Source organism: Bos taurus, chromosome 7 (genome assembly GCF_002263795.3).
Source record: "Bos taurus isolate L1 Dominette 01449 registration number 42190680 breed Hereford chromosome 7, ARS-UCD2.0, whole genome shotgun sequence".
NCBI lineage: Eukaryota > Metazoa > Chordata > Mammalia > Artiodactyla > Bovidae > Bos > Bos taurus.
Window position 1 is genome coordinate 222,938 of NC_037334.1, and position 11,907 is coordinate 234,844.

The 11,907-nt window shown below is 39.7% G+C and overlaps 1 non-coding gene across 1 annotated transcript; it reads left to right on the forward strand.

Annotated features, from left to right (window-relative positions):
• The first annotated feature begins 6,060 nt into the window (after nt 1-6,060).
• Nucleotides 6,061-6,133, forward strand: TRNAC-GCA (transfer RNA cysteine (anticodon GCA)). Its single transcript has one exon. It is a non-coding gene; the product is annotated as a tRNA-Cys (tRNA).
• Nucleotides 6,134-11,907: the final 5,774 nt, after the last annotated feature.

Sequence of the window (11,907 nt, forward strand, 5' to 3'; positions counted from 1 at the left end):
TCTTCAAGAGATGGGAAAACCAGACCACCTCATCTGCCTCTTGAGAAATTTGTATGCAGGTCAGGAAGCAACAGTTAGAACTGGACATGGAACAACAGACTGGTTCCAAATAGGAAAAGGAGTTCGTCAAGGCTGTATATTGTCACCCTGTTTATTTAACTTATATGCAGAGTACAGAATGGGAAATGCTGGACTGGAAGAAACACAAGCTGGAATCAAGATTGCCTGGAGAAATATCAATAACCTCAGATATGCAGATGATACCACCCTTATGGCAGAAAGTGAAGAGGAACTAAAAAGCCTCTTGATGAAAGTGAAAGTGGAGAGTGAAAAAGTTGGCTTAAAGCTCAACATTCAGAAAACGAAGATCATGGCATCTGGTCCCATCACTTCATGGGAAATAGATGGGGAAACAGTGGAAACAGTGTCAGACTTTATTTTTTTGAGCTCCAAAATCACTGCAGATGGTGACTGCAGCCATGAAATTAAAAGACGCTTACTCCTTGGAAGGAAAGTTATGACCAACCTAGATAGCATATTCAAAAGCAGAGACATTGCTTTGCCAACTAAGGTCCGTCTAGTCAAGGCTATGTTTTTTCCTGTGGTCACATATGGATGTGACAGTTGGACTGTGAAGAAGGCTGAGCACCGAAGAATTGATGCTTTTGAACTGTGGTGTTGGAGAAGACTCTTGAGAGTCCCTTGGACTGCAAGGAGATCCAACCAGTCCATTCTGAAGGAGATCAGCCCTGGGATTTCTTTGGAAGGAATGATGCTAAAGCTGAAACTCCAGTACTTTGGCCACCTCATGCGAAGAGTTGACTCATTGGAAAAGACTCTGATGCTGGGAGGGATTGGGGGCAAGAGGAGAAGGGGACAACAGAGGATGAGATGGCTGGATGGCATCGCTGACTCGATGGACGTGAGTTTGAGTGAACTCCGGGAGTTGGTGATGTACAGGGAGGCCTGGTGTGCTGCGATTCATGGGGTTGCAAAGAGTCGGACAAGACTGAGTGACTGATCTGATCTGATCTGATCTCTTGATATAGTTTATGATCTTTTGTTTTATAGCATCATTGGCCCATTGGTTTGTTAGTAGCAGATTGGTTAGTCTCCATGTGTTCATTTCCCCCTCATCTTTCTGTGGTTGATTTCTAGTTTCGTGCTGTTGTGGTCAGAAAAAATGCTTGAAATTTTTATCCTCTTGAGTTTGTTGAGGTTTGCTTTGTGGCATAGTATTTGGTCTATTCTAGAGAATGTTCCATACATGCTTGAAAAGTATGTGGTATACTCTGGGCTTTTGGGGATGTGGTATCCTGTAGATACAGTTAACTCCAACTGGTCTTTTGTCATGTAGGACCTCTGTTATTGTATGGATTTTCTGTCTAGAAAGTCAGTCCATTGATTTCAGTGAGGTGTTAAAGACTCGTACTATTATTATATTCCTCTCAATGTCTCCCTTTATGGCTGTTAGTTTTGATTTATATTCTTCTGTTATTGATCTCCTTATAATTATATGCTATTCTTTATTTTTCTTTCTAAACTTTGTTTTAAAGGCTATTTTTTTGTGATACAAGTATCAGTCAGTTCAGTCACTCAGTTGTGTCCAACTCTTTGAGACACCATAAACGTCAGTACGCCAGGCCTCCCTGTCCATCACCAACTCCTGGAGTCTACCCAAATCAATGTCCATTCAGTCGGCGATACTATCCAACCATCTCATCCTCTGTTGTCCCTTTCTCCTACTGCCCTCAATCTTTCCCAGCATCAGAGTCTTTCAAATGAGTCAGCTCTTCCCATCAGTTGGCCAAAGTATTGAAGTTTCAGCTTCAACATCAGTCCTTCCAATGAACACCCAGGACTGATCTCCTTTAGGATGAACTGGGTGGAGCTCTTTGGAGCGCAAGGGACTCTCAAGAGTCATCTCCAACACCACAGTTCAAAAGCATCATTCTTTGGCACTCAGCTTTCTTTATAGTCCAACTCTCACATCCATACATGACTACTGGAAAAACCATAGCCTTGACTAAATGGACCTTTGTTGACAAAGTAATGTCTCTGCTCTGCTTTTTAATATGCTGTCTAGGTTGGTCATAACTTTCCTTCCAAGGTGTAAGCATCTTTTAATTTCATGGCGGTGATCATCTGCAATGATTTTGGAGCCCAGAAAAATAAAATCAGCCACTGTTCCCCCATCTATTTGCCATGAAATGATGGGACCGGATGCCATGATCTTAGTTTTCTGAATGTTGAGCTTTAAACCAACTTTTTCACTCTCCTCTTTCACTTTCTTCAAGAGGCTCTTTAGTTTTTCTTCACTTTCTGCCATAAGGGTGATGTCATCTGCATATCTGAGATTACTGATATTTCTCCCGGCAATCTTGATTCCAGATTGTGCTTCTTCCAGACCAGCATTTTTCATGATGTACTCTGTCATATAAGTTAAATAAGCAGGGTTATAATATACAGCCTTGACATACTCCTTTTCCTATTTGGAACCAGTCTGTTGTTCCATGTCCAGTTCTAACTGTTGCTTCCTGCATACAGGTTTGTCAAGAGGCAGGTCAGGTGGTCTGGTATTCCTATCTCTTGAAGAATTTTCCACAGTTTATTGTGATCCACACAGTCAAAGGATTTGGCATAATTAATAAAGCAGAAATAAATGTTTTTCTGGAACTCTCTTGCTTTTTCTATGATCTATCAGATGTTGCCAATTTGATCTCTGGTTCCTCTGCCTTTTCTAAAACCTGCTTGAACATCTGGAAGTTCACAGTTCACGTATTGCTGAAGGCTCACTTGGAGAATTTAGAGCATTACTTTACTAGTGTGTGAGATGAGTGCAACTGTGTGGTAGTTTGAGCATTTTGTGGCATTGCCTTTCTTTGGGATTGGAGTGAAAACTGACCTTTTCCAGTCCTGTGGCCACTGCTGAGTTTTCCAAGTTTGCTGACATGTTGAGTGCAGCACTTTCACAGCATCATCTTTTAGGGTTTTAAATAGTTCAACTGGAATTTTATCACCTCCACTAGCTGTGCTCGTAGTGATGCTTCCTAAGGCCCACTTGACTTCACTTTCCAGAATGTCTGGCTCTAGGTGAGTGTGAGTGATCACACCATCATGATTATCTGGGTCGTGAAGATCTTTTTTGTACAGTTCTTCTGTGTATTATTTCCACCTCTTCTTAATATCTTCTGCTTCTGTTAGGTCTATACTATACCATTTCTGTCCTTTATTGCACCCATTTTTTTCATGAAATGTTCCCTTGGTATCTCTAATTTTCTTGAAGAGGTCTCTTGTCTTTCCCATTCTATGTTTTCCTCTATTTTTTGCACTGACCACTGAGGAAGGCTTTCTTATCTCTCCTTGGTATTCTTTGGAACTCTGCATTCAAATGGGTATATCTTTCTTTCTCTCCTTTGCTTTTTGCTTCTCTTCTTTTCACGGTTATTTGTAAGGCCTCCTCAGGCAGCCATTTTGCTTTTTTGCATTTCTTTTTCTTGAGGATGGCTCTGATTCCTGTTTCCTGTACAATGTCAGGAACCTCCACCCATAGTTCATCAGGCATTCTGTCTATCAGATCTAGTCCCTTAAATCTATTTCTCACTTCTGCTATATAGTCATAAGGGATTTGATTAGGCCATACCTGAATGGTCTTGTGGTTTTCCCCACTTTCTTCAATTTAAGTCTGAATTTGGCAATAAGGAGTTCATGATCTGCCCTGAAAATAATTTCATCAGTGCCATCTTTCTAGATTCCTTATATATGTGGTAGTATGTGATATTTATATTTCTCTTTTTGACTTACTTCACTGTATAATAGGCTCTGCATTCATCCACCTCATTAGAACTGACTCAAATGCTTTCCTTTTTATGGCTGAGTAATATTCCATTGTGTGTGTGTGTGTGTGTGTGTGTGTGTGTGTGTGTGTGTGTATCAGCTTCTCTATCCATTTATCTGTCAATGGACATCTACATTGTTTCACTGTTCTAGCTATTATAAATAGTGTTGCAATGAACATTGGGGTACTTGCATCTTTTTCAATTTTGGTTTCCTCAGGGTATATGCCTAGTAGTGGGATTGCTGGATCATATGATGGTTTTGCGGCTATATCAGTTTACATTCCCACCAGCAGTGCAAGAGAATTCCTTTTTCTCCACATCCTCTTCATCATCTATTGTTTGTAGACATTTTGATGATGGCAATTCTGACTAATGTGAGGTGGTATCTCATTGTAGTTTTTATTTTTATTTCTCTAATAATGAGCAATGTTGAGCATCTTTTCATGTGTTTGTTAGCTATCTGTATGCCTTCTTTGGAGAAATATCTGTTTAGGTCTTTTCCCCACTTTTTGATTGGGTTGTTTGTTTTTCTGGTATTGAGTTGTATGAACTGCTTATATATTTTGTAGATGGATTCTTTGCCTGTTGTTTCCTTTGGTATTATTTTCTCCCATTCTGAGGGTTGTCTTTTCACCTTGTTTGTGGTTTCCTTTGCTATGCAAAAGCTTTTAGGTTTAATTAGGTCCCACTTGTTTATTTTTTTATTTTATTTTCATTACTCTAAGAGGTGGGTCATAGAGGATTTTGCTTTGATTTCTGTCGTCGAGTGTTCTGCCCATGTTATCCTCTAAGAGATTTTAGTTTCTGATCTTATGTTTAGGTCTTTAATCCATTTTGAGTTTATCTTTCTGTATGGTGCTAGAAAGTGTTCTAATTTCATTCTTTTACATGTATATGTCCAGTTTTCCCAACACCACTTATTGAAAGGGTTATCTTTTCCCCATTGTATAGTCTTGCCTCCTTTGTTAAAAATAAGCTACCCATAGATGTGTAGGTTTATCTCTGGGCTTTCTATCTTTTTCCATTGGTCTATACTTCTGTTTTGGGTCCAGTACCATACTGTCTTGATGACTGTAGTTTTGTAGTATAGTCTGAAGTCAGGAAGGTTGATTCCTCCAGCTCCATTCTTCTTTCTCAAGACTGCTTTGGATATTCAGGATCTTCTGTGTTTCCATATGCATTGTGAAATTTTTTTGTTCTAGTTCTGTGAAAAACGCCATTGGTAATTTGATAGAGATTGCATTGAATCTGTAGATTGTATTTGGTAATATATTCATTTTCACAGTATTGATTCTTCCTACCCAGGAACATGAAATATCTCTCCATGTGTTTATGTTGTTTTTTTATTTCCTTCACCAGTGTCTTATAATTTTCTGCATACAGTTCTTTTATCTACTTAGGTAGGTTTACTCCTAGATATTTTATTCTTTCTGTTGCAATTGTGAACAATTGTGATTCCTTAATTTCTCTTTCTGACTTTTCATTATTAGTATACAGGAATGCAAGTGATTTCTGTGTATTGACCTTGTATCCTGCAACTTTCTGATTGGGTCTTTTTAAATATTTTAAAATGTTCATTGTTCAGATTAGTTCTTTTCCTTTATTAAGTTTATTATTAATCATGTTTTAAGTTCTCTTGTAGTAAATTGTTTATTTCTGTTTCATTATTTTTCAGGGGTTTTCTTTTGCTTTTTCAATTGACAGCAGTTCTTCTTTTATTTAGTTTTCTCTGTCTCTATTACTTTAGGTGAAACGGTTGTCCACTGCAGTCTTGAAATGGCTGTTTTTATGTGGGAGCATCTCTCTGCATATGGTGTGTGCCTTGCACCTGCCTTTGATGGGTGAGCTGGATTTGAGGTGGATGCCAGTTATACCTTTCTTCAGGATGTGTTGGAAGCTATCCCCTTGATAGGCAGTGGTACTAGAGATGGAGGGGCTAGAGTTGGCACCAAATCTGAGGCAGGACTTCCTCTCTGCCCAGTGGCCATCACTGACCTGTTAGGGGTGAGGTCCGCTTTTAAATTGCCAGAGAAGAAGCTAGCTCTATCCCCTTTAAGTGGATTTTTTCCCCTCTTCCATGCACCAAGACCTTTGCTTCAGTGGCATGGGGTGCTGAAACAAGTGTGGTCTGTACATTGACAGAGATCTAAAGCTGTAGGCATCTGCAGCTCCAGTCGGAAACTGACTCATATGTAAGCCCCCTTTGTTTTTCATTGGGGCTTCCCTGGTGGCTCAGAGGTTAAAGCATCTGCCTGCAATGCAGGAGACCCAGGTTCAATCCCTGGGTCAGGAAGATCCCCTGGAGAAGGAAATGGCAACCCACTCCAGTATTCTTGCCTGGAGAATCCCATGGACGGAGGAGCCTGATAGGCTACAGTCCACGGGGTTCAAAGAGTCAGACACGACTGAGTGACTTCACTCTCCTTTCCTTTTGTTTTTCATAGCCAATCATTTCTCCCTGCCTCTGCCACCAGCCCCTACACATTTGTGGAACAAATCTGCTGGGCTAGCAGAGAGCTATGTGGACTCCTGGGGTGTGTTAGAGGTTAGCTGTGGTAGAGCATCATCATCAGAATCTGGGAACCTTCTGGGATGCTGCTTAAGCAAGCACTAGCAATGACCACTGCTGCCACTCTTGGGCTCTGCTCTGTGACCAGGTTGCCTTTATGTCCCAAGAATTTTAAATTTCATTTAATATTTTAAAATTACATTAATATATATATTTAGTACATGTTGAAATAATATTTTGGTTATTTTAGTTTAAAATGTTATTAAAATTAATTTCACTTTTTTCTATCTACTTCTTAAAACTGTGGCTACCAGAAAATTTAGACTTATGTTTGTAGTTTGCATATTTCTGTTGGACGGTGCTGGGCTTGTCTAGAAGACTAAAGTGTGGGCTATGAGTTTGCCCTTGCTGAGGGGTAACCTGTGTGCAAGGGAATGATTTGCTGGAGCAAACCCTCTACCCCTCTGCTCAATCCTGAGGCTTCTGCCCACACTCATATGGACACTGGTAAGATTATGCCCCTCTTTGAAAAGATGAGGCAGGGGTCATCCCTTTTCCTTATGTAAACATGTGACCTTATTCCAGGTATAAGAACAATGCATTGCCTATGTAAAAATAATGAATTTCATTTAATTTTCAAGGGTCTGGAAATATGGGATGGGAATGGGACAGAAAAAATAAATAAGATTAAGAGAGGAGTGGATTGGTGGAGGATTGGAAGGATGGAAATGGAGAGGGAAGTTCACAGTTAGATGCACACATTTTGATATTATTCTAGTAATTAAGTTGAGTGGTGAGTGAATGAGTGCCAAATTTGCTATGCTTGATAACTTGGGTATGTGTTGCATGTATGTATCAAAATTTCTGTGATTATAGTGAAGGGGTTGGGGTAATAGAATTATCAGTCATGCTTATTGTGTCTGAGTCCCTATGTCAATTCCCACTTAGATAGTGATAGTGAAGTCGCTCAGTCGTGTTCGACTCTTTGTGACCACATGGACAGTAGCCAACCAATCTCCTCCATCCGTGGGATTTTCCAGGCAAGAATACTGGAGTGGGTGCCATTTCCTTAGCCACTGGAAATATATCTCTTTACAACTGGAAATATATTTTCCATATATCTATTTCTTTCATTTGACTTACTTTCCCAACAGAAACAGATTCACAGAGAACAAACTAGTGTTTACTGGTAGGGAGAGGGAAAGGTGAAAGGGGAAGGGGATTAAGAGGTACAAACTATTAGATATAAGTAAGTGGAATATACCCTGGAGAAACCACAATTCAAAAAGACACATGTGCCCCAATGTTCACTGCAGCACTATTTACAATAGCCAGGACATGGAAGCAACCTAGATGTCCATGACAGACGAATGGCTAAAGGGAGTCATAGTACATATACACAATGCAATATTACTCAGCCAGAAAAAGGAATGAATTTGAGTCAATTCTACTGAGGTGGATAAACCAAGAGCCTATTATACAGAGTGAAGTAAGTCAGAAAGAAAAGAACAAATATAGTATATTAAAGCATAGTTTGTTCTCTGTGAGTCTGATTCTGTTTTGCTGTATGCATTCATATGCCTTATTTTTTTATATTCCACATATAAGTGAAAACACACACAGTATTTATCTTTCTCTGTGTGACATTTTTCACTAAGGATAATATTCTCTAGGTCCATCCACATTGATGAAAATGGCAGCATTTCATCACTTTTTATGGATGAGTAATATTCCATTGCATATATACACACCATATATTTTTTATCCATTCATCTGTTGATGGGAACTTGGGTTGCTTCCACACCTTGACAATTGTAAATGATGCTGCTATGAACATTGGGGTACATACATCTTTTGAATTAGTGTTTTCATTTCCTTCAGATATATAACCAGAAGTGGGATTGCTGGGTCATATGGTAGCTGTATTTTTAATTTTTGTGTAAATTCTGTGCTGCTTTCCATAGTGGCTGAACCAATTTACACTCTCACCACCAGTACACTAAGGTTCCCTTTTCTCCACATCATAGCCAACATTTATGTATTGCCTTTTGGTTATAGCCATTCTCACAGATAAAATGTGATCTCTCATGATGGTTTTGATCTCAATTTCCCTGATGATTAACATGTTGGAGCATCTTTTGATGTTTCCATTGTCCAGATGTATTTTTTTTTAGAAAATGTCTATTAATGTGCTCTGTCCATTTTTACCTTTTTTATATTGAATTGCATGACTTTTTAATTTATTTTGGATATTCCTCTTATCAGATGTATCTTTTTCAAATATCTTCTCCCATTCAGTAGTTTGTCTATTCATTTTGTCTATAGTTTGATTCACTGTGCGAAAGTTTTAAATTTGATTAGATCTGATTTATTTTTGCCTATGTTTGCGGTGTCTGAGAAGACATATTCAAAAAAATATTTCTAAGGCCTGTATCAGAGTGTCCAGTTCAGTTCACTTCAGTAGCTCAGTTGTGTCCAACTCTTTGCCAGCCCATGAATTGCAGCAAGCCAGGCCTCCCTGTACATCACCAACTTCCAGAGTTCACTCAGACTCACGTCCATCGAGTCAGTGATGCCATCCAGCCATCTCATCCTCTGTCGTCCCCTTCTCCTCCTGCCCCCAATACCTACCAGCATCAGAGTCTTTTTCAATGAGTCAACTCTTCGCATGAGGTGGCCGAAGTACTGGAGTTTCAGCTTCAGCATCATTCCTTCCAAAGAAATCCCAGGGCTGATCTCCTTCAGAATGGACTGGTTGGATCTCCTTGCAGTCCAAGGGACTCTCAAGAGTCTTCTCCAACACCACAGTTCAAAAGCATCAATTCTTCAGCACTCAGCTTTCTTCACAGTCCAACTCTCACATCCATACATGGCTACTGGAAAAACCATTGCCTTGACTAGACGGACCATTGTTGGCAAAGCAATGTCTCTGCTTTTGAATATGCTATCTAGGTTGGTCATAACTTTCCTTCCAAGGAGTAAGTGTCTTAATTTCATGGCTTCAGCCACCATCTGCAGTGCTTTTGGAGCTCAAAAAAAATAAAGTCTGACACTGTTTCCCCATATATTCCCCATGAAGTGATGGGACCAGATGCCATGATCTTCGGTTTCCGAATGTTGAGTTTTTAGCCAACATTTTCACTCTCCTCTTTCACCTTCATCAAGAGGCTTTTTAGTTCCTCTTCACTTTCTGCCATAAGGGTGGTATCATCTGCATATCTGAGGTTATTGATATTTCTCCAGGCAATCTTGATTCCAGCTTGTGTTTCTTCCAGTCCAGCATTTCCCATTCTGTACTCTGCATATAAGTTAAATAAGCAGGGTGACAATATGCAGCCTTAATGTACTCCTTTTCCTATTTGGAGCCAGTCTGTTGTTCCATGTACAGTTCTAACTGTTGCTTCCTGGCCTGCATACAAATTTCTCAAGAGGCAGATGAGGTGGTCTGGTATTCCCATCTCTTGAAGAATTTTCCACAGTTTATTGTGATCCACACAGTCAAAGGCATTGGTATACTCAATAAAGCAGAAATACACGTTTTTCTGGAACTCTCTTGTTTCTTTCCATGATCCAGCAGATGCTGGCAATTTGATCTCTGGTTCCTCTGCCTTTTCTTTTTTTTTTCTTCTTTTTTTAATTTTATTTTATTTTTAAACTTTACAATATTGTATTGGTTCTGCCACATATCGAAATGAATCTGCCACAGGCTTGAACATCTGGAAGTTCATGGTTCACATATTGCTGAAGCCTGGCTTGGAGAATTTTGAGCATTACTTTACTAGCGTGTGAGATGAGTGCAATTGTGCGGTAGTTTGAGCATTCTTTGGCATTGCCTTTCTTTGGGATTGGAATGAAAACTGACCTTTTCCAGTCCTGTGGCCACTGCTGAGTTTTCCAAATTTGCTGCATATTGAGTGCAGCACTTTCACAGCATCATCTTTCAGGATTTGAAAGAGCTCAACGGGAATTCCATCACCTCCACTAGCTTTGTTCATAGTGATGCTTTCTAAGGCCCACTTGACTTTACATTCCAGGATGTCTGGCTCTAGGTGAGTGATCACACCATCATGATTATCTGGGTCGTGAAGATCTTTTTTGTACAGTTCTTCTGTGTATTCTTGCCACCTCTTCTTAATATCTTCTGCTTCTGTTAGGTCCATACCATTTCTGTCCTTTATCGAGCCCATCTTTGCATGAAATGTTCCCTTGGTATCTCGAATTTTCTTGAAGAGATCTCTAGTCTTTCCCATTCTGTTGTTTTCCTCTATTTCTTTGCATTGATCACTGAAGAAGGCTTTCTTATCTCTTCTTGCTATTCTTTGGAACTCTGCATTCAGATGCTTATATCTTTCCTTTTCTCCTTTGCTTTTCACTTCTTTCTTTTCACAGCTATTTGTAAGGCCTCCCCCAGACAGCCATTTTGCTTTTCTGCATTTCTTTTCCATGGGGATGATCTTGTTCCCTGTCTCCTGTACAATGTCACGAACTTCAGTCCATAGTTCATCAGGCACTCTATCTATCAGATTGGTCCTTTAAATCTTAATAGCACTCTATTAATCACATAGTCCCTTAAATCTATTTCTCACTTCCACTGTATAATCATAAGGGATTTGATTTAGGTCATACCTGAATGGTCTAGTTGTTTTCCCTACTTTCTTCAATTTAAGTCTGAACTTGGCAATAAGGAGTTCATGATCTGAGCCACAGTCAGCTCCTGGTCTTGTTTTTGTTGACTGTATAGAGCTTCTCCATCTTTGGCTGCAAAGAATATAATCAATCTGATTTCAGTGTTGACCATCTGGTGATGTCCATGTGTGGAGTCTTCTCTTGTGTTGTTGGAAGAGGGTGTTTGTTATGACCAGTGCGTTCTCTTGGAAAAACTCTATTAGTCTTTGCCCTGCTTCATTCCGTATTCCAAGGCCAAATTTGCCTGTTACTCCAGGTGTTTCTTGACTTCCTACTTTTGCATTCCAGTCCCCTATAATGAAAAGGACATCTTTTTTGGGTGTTAGTTCTAAAAGGTCTTGAAGATCTTCATAGAACTGTTCAACTTCAGCTTCTTCAGTGTTACTGGTTGGGGCATAGACTTGGATTACTGTGATATTGAATGGTTTGCCTTGGAAATGAACAGAGATCATTCTGTCGTTTTTGAGATTGCATCCAAGTGCTGCATTTCAAACTCTTTTTTTTTTTTTTTTTTTTTGACCATGATGGCTACTCCATTTCTTCTGAGGGATTCCCGCCGGCAGTCGTAGATAATTTGATCATCTGAGTTAAATTCACCCATCCAGTCCATTTTAGTTTGCTGATTCCTAGAATGTCGACGTTCACTCTTGCCATCTCTTGTTTGACCACTTCCAATTTGCCTTGATTCATGGACCTAACATTCCAGGCTCCTATGCAATATTGCTCTTTACAGCATCAGACCTTGCTTCTATCACCAGTCACACCCACAACTGGGTATTGTTTTTGCTTTGGCTCCACCCCTTCATTCTTTCTGGAGTTATTTCTCCACTTATCTCCAGCAGCATATTGGGCACCTACTGACCTGGGGAGTTC